We start from the raw sequence: 5411 nt of genomic DNA, 5'->3' as shown, positions 1-5411 counted from the left end.
TGCTACCTTAGCCTAATTTGAATTAAGTATGGTAAATAGGAGAGTTTCAGGCAGGGGCCTATTTCCTAGTTACTCCTTGTCCCATTGTTTCTGAGTTGCCCAGCAAGAATTTTTCTGACACATATGTTCCATTCTTCCTTAACTACCTGTAAATTGCTCATTCTCACTTCTGAAATCTCACACTTCTTCTGACCCCTTTCTCTCCTTTGTCTAAAAATGTCTTATATACCCAGTGTTGCCTTGTTGTCTTGGGAATTCTCATGCTTATGTGAATTACCCATGCACATGTATTAGAACATTTGATTTTCTCCTGTTAATCTGTCTGTGTTAATTTGACTATTAGCCCAGCCAGAAGAACTTAGAAGGTGGGAGGAAAAGTAATTATTCTTTTAGCCCCCACATAAGGAACACTGCAATGAAGATACCAGTGTACTTCATGTACAAGATGCATGTTTTTAATGGAACACCTAGAAGTGACATGGGATTTTCAGTGTGTGGATTTTCACAATTTCTGAGCGTGAACACTTTCTATTTTATTACAGATTGCCACATTGCTCTCAAACCTGACTGTGCCAATGTACATTTTCTCTAGAAATATACAAACATTCCTGTTTCCCTCTCCTCCCAACATTTCCTTTACCAGAGTGTAGATTATAAGGGATAGTGTTTTGAGAAGAGGCTAGAGAGTAGGCAGGGGCTAGATCACTAAGTGATTTACACACTGTGTTTCCCCGAAAAATAAGACCAGGTCTTATATTAATTTTTGCTCCAAAAGACGTGTTAGGGCTTATGTTCAGGGGATGTAATCCTGAAAAATCATGCTAGGGCTTATTTTCCACTTAGGTCTTATTTTCGGGGAAACACGGTAACAGACTAGGGAATTTGGATCCTATCTTGAGAACTCATTGAAGGGTTTTGAATCAGGAGAATGTCATGATCAGTTTCCCCTTAGAAAAATCACAGGAGGCAGCATGGGGGATGGCTTGGGATGGGAAAGCAGGCTTTAGGGAAGGCCTTTGGTGGAAGTAGAGATGGAGGGTTACCTACATTTTATTCACTTTGTTACATCTCTTTGGTTTGTTTTTCAATGCAAAGAATAAATTCTCATTCCCACATTAATTGGTTTTCCCTAGTGGCACTTCAAGGTCATAAAGCTCTAGCCTAAAGGAAAAGAGAACAGGTTTTGCATCCATTATCTGGCAGTTTTATAAAGGACATACTGTGCAGATGATACATACAGCCTCTGTCAATTGCACAAACCAATAAACACACCTTTATTGCTAATTACCATTTCCTTTTTGTGCTACTGTTTGCCAAATGGCAATGAAAGCTGAAGCACAGATGCTTATTAACATCCTTCTTGATTTACTGGTAACTCAGCACTGACAATTTTATAAGTTTAGGACTCAACCCAAAATTATTTGTCACCACGTTTTGGGGGGCATTGTCTTTTTTCACCTCCTGAACTAAACAACCTGCCCAGTTTTGTAATAATTTCACCAAAAATATCAGTGGTATTTTTATACTGGATATTTTTAACAAAGAACTCAAAACATGTCTCTCCCATTCTTCGATTTACCTTCACAATAAACTCTATGAACAAGAAGGAGGTTTTACAAACCTCCTTTGCCATAAGAAGAAACTGGGGGACATGCCCAAATGATGTTTAAATTTATTTGATTTGTCTATAGCTGAATAGAGAGACCAAAGAGTGCTAATTTCTTTGTCTGAGAGACAAGAGACTTCATTTTCTTTCCAGTTTTATTGAACTGTAATTGACATGTAACTTTGTATTAATTTTAGGTGTACAACATAATGATTTGATATATGTATATAATTGCAAAATGATTAGCCCAATAAGTTAACATTCATCCTGTCACATAGTTACAATTTGGTTTTCTTGTGATTTATTCTCTTAGCAACTTTCAAATATACAATACAATATTGTTAGCTATAGTCACCATGCTGTACAATACACCCCAAAACTTGTTTATCTTATAAGTGAAAGTTTGTACCTTTTGACTACCTTCACTCATTTCCCCCAGCCTCAACACCCAACCAATCTGTTAGAGACTTTTTGAAAGTGGGGCTTTAATCTACTTATGGATACCTTGGTGGAGAAACATTGAATGTGATACAATGAACTCTTTTTGAACCTAACTTAAATGGCTGGTCTACTGTGAGACCTTCACATTTATTCATATGGGAGGAGGAATCCTAGAGCAGGTCTCAGCAGATGTTCCTGAGATAATTAGAAAACCCCCACCCAAAAACATCACTCTCTTTAGTATGCATTGTTCTTGTTATTTCATTTTTTATGTTGCAGATAAGAGATAGTTTCATATTGGCCAATTATAAATCCACTGACATCCAATAACCCCGTATTTTACTTATTTATTTACTGAATTAGGCAGTTTATTAGGCTCTTAATTTCCATGTCCAGAATGTGAAGAGGAATTTACATGCATTTTCTCATTTTGTGGATCTTACACAGATGTAGTCCTCAGTGAGCTGGGCCTTTGATTCTATTTGTCAATAATTTACAGTTAGCTCAATGTGAGTAAATGATAAATACAGGATTTATATAAGCCTTAGCAACAAATCCCACCTGATACCATTTACCTTTTATTCCAAAATCATACCACAACTCTGTCTTGTAAAAAATAAATTTCAGAACAAGGCATTGTTAATTCACCTCACTGAGAAAAATAAAGACAATTCTATCATTTAAGAGCAATGAATGTCCAATTATGGCTGAAAGGTGCACCTTGAGAATTAAATGATTTTAACAAACCCATTAAGCTTTAAAAGCTGTGTTAACCTAACATTGGGAAGGGACACAAGATACAGGCACACACATCCCTGCTCATTTTGCTGTGTAGTTCTGTGAGGAGGCCATGTTATAAACATCCTCATTGTCTTCCATGTTTGAGGTGTCTATGTCATCAGGATCAACCATAATTCCCACAGAAAACAGACTGGTAATGAAGGTGTGCATCCGCTGTGCATAAATGTCCCTAATGTGAAAGTAAGGTATCTAACACTTCTCTGGTGGGTCCTTGCTGCACTGGTCCACATCAATGTCCTTTTGCTTCTGGTAGTACTTGGAAAACTTGTTGAAGATAAAGGTGATGGGAAAGGCCACCACCAAGACACCACAGATAATGCATGTGCTGGCAGTAAGTTTCCCAGCCAATGTGACTGGGTGGGTGTCTCAATAGCCCACAGTCATCATGCTGATGGTGGCCGACCACCAGCAGGTAGTATGGATGCTGTTGAGTCTAGACATGTGGTCATCTTTCTCCACAGAATAGATGAGCATGGAAAAGATGGAAATGCCCACAGATAGGAAGAGAAGCAACAGCTCAACTTCATGGTAGCTGTGTCTCAGGGTGGTACTTAAAGACCAAAGGCCTATTGAGTGCCAAGCAAGCTTGAGAATTTGGAAAATCCTGATCAGCCTGAGGAGCTGGACCACCTTGCCCACATTGTCAATGTCCTCGCTCTCTTCCTCCTTGGTGTTGACAGCCAATGTGGCATAGAACGGAATAATGGAGATGAAGTCAGTGATATTCAGAGGGTATTTCCAGCATTTCTTTTGACAGAGAGTAGCCACCAGCTTATGGCAAGCTCGCTGGTGATCCAAGCAACACAGGCGATCTCCACACCTTCCAGGACAGGGCCACCCACCTCTCCATGCTCATTGTGGGACTCCGACATGCAGTGTACACACATGGCCACAACGGAAGCCAGCACCACGCTCAAGGAAGAGATGGTGATGAGCTTGGTGGACAGGCAGTAAGTAGTCTGGGTTTTCCATTCAAATCCAGATCTTCCGGAGCTTACCAAATCGCAGCTTGTTGAACTTTTCCAGCTCCTTCTCAAACAGACACAACTCTTCAAAGGAGGAGTCAGTACTCATATCGTTGCTTTTCTTGTTCCAGTCCTTCTCGTGGTTCTCCTCCTTACATTCCTGGTAGCACCACAGCAGTAATCAATGAAGAGCTGTTTGATGTCCCAGTACTCGATCTCCTAGCAGAACAAGAAAACATGCAGCTCCTCCATGACATGCAGCTTCCTCGTGTAGTAAAAATTCAAAACATATCTGAACAAGGAGGGTGTGGGGGCAGAGCCCCAGAAAGTAGTTTGCAGGCTCTCGGCCTCACATAGACAAGTGCTGGCTCAGGTAGTAAATGGCCAACTGTGATTGCATGGCCATCAGCTGTGGCTAGTTGGCCGTCAACTGTAACCAGTGAGCCATTGGCCACTAATATAACTGCTGTGGCTATGCTAGCAGAGAGAGGGAGAAGAGAGAGAGAATGGGGGCTAGCAAGAAGATGGCGGCTGGGCTGGCAAGCGTGGATGGCGGTTGGAGGACAGTGTGGATCCAGCCTCCAGTGAGAGTATAGTGCCGCCAGAGAGAATATAGTGGTATGACTCCCCCATCTATGGCTCCGTAGGTGTTCCTTTTTGGCCTCACCATATCCTGCGTTATGTGGGGAGCGGGAGCAGAGACCCCGCAGGCCGCCCCGCACGACAAATGGCGCAGCGAGCAGGGTCTCCCGCATGACAGAGGGGTTCCAATCAAAATAGTCCTCTCTGTAGCCCACACTATAGTCATCGCAGAGCTCCAGAATGGTCTCTTCCTAGTGACAGGTGAGCAGCTTTCTGAGCCTGGTGTGAGGAAATCGCAGGAGGGTGCTTTGGTCAATAGACTGCTTAAAGCCCCTATGTTCAAATTGACAAGTTCTTTGTCCTGTCCAGGACGATGGAAAAACTCAACAAACACCATAGTGGATACAGGAGACAAAGAGCTGGCTGGGAAGGGAGAGAGGAAGTTCACGCTGCACCCTTCTGGTGTCCATATCACACACTTTCCGCTCATCCTGCCTCATACAACGCCCATCATCATCCAAGAAACTCTGCCCTTCTTCCCCTCTGGAATGTGTGGTGCGCATAGGCATTTAGAGGCCAAAAGGAAGAAAAGAATCCTGTTCTCTGGTTTACAAAGCAATCGCTGGGAAATCACGCTCACCTACAGGAGTCCCAGTGCCTCTGGCTTGCTCTGCTCTGCGATACCTCCTGCTCGTGCTGCAGGGATCAGGCCTCGCCACATGGCACCAAGAAGAGAGCCAGGTGGCCCACCGTGGTCCGTCTCAATAACCCCATATTTTAAAATATGTTTATTTTTGTTATTGTTGTTCACTAAATCCTCTTCTCACACATATTCACTTAATACATGACCTTTAATCCCTATTATACTTAGTCAACATAGAATCACTGGACAGATATATTTGGTGCAGGATATACCAGACATATACAGTGGTTGGTTAATAGTTGCTAACACTTCCCAGTTTATGTTTTCATCTAAGACTTTTTTTTAAATACCACTAAATAGAGGTGACGTCATA

General features: G+C 42.1%; 1 pseudogene; it reads right to left on the bottom strand.

Moving 5' to 3' along the window:
* Positions 1-2866: 2866 nt before the first annotated feature.
* LOC109436892 (delayed-rectifier potassium channel regulatory subunit KCNS3) lies at positions 2867-4792 on the bottom strand (annotated as a pseudogene).
* Between the last annotated feature and the right edge of the window lie 619 nt (positions 4793-5411).

This window comes from Rhinolophus sinicus, chromosome X, assembly GCF_036562045.2.
Source record: "Rhinolophus sinicus isolate RSC01 chromosome X, ASM3656204v1, whole genome shotgun sequence".
Lineage (NCBI taxonomy): Eukaryota > Metazoa > Chordata > Mammalia > Chiroptera > Rhinolophidae > Rhinolophus > Rhinolophus sinicus.
This window is presented reverse-complemented; position numbering and strand designations above follow the sequence as displayed.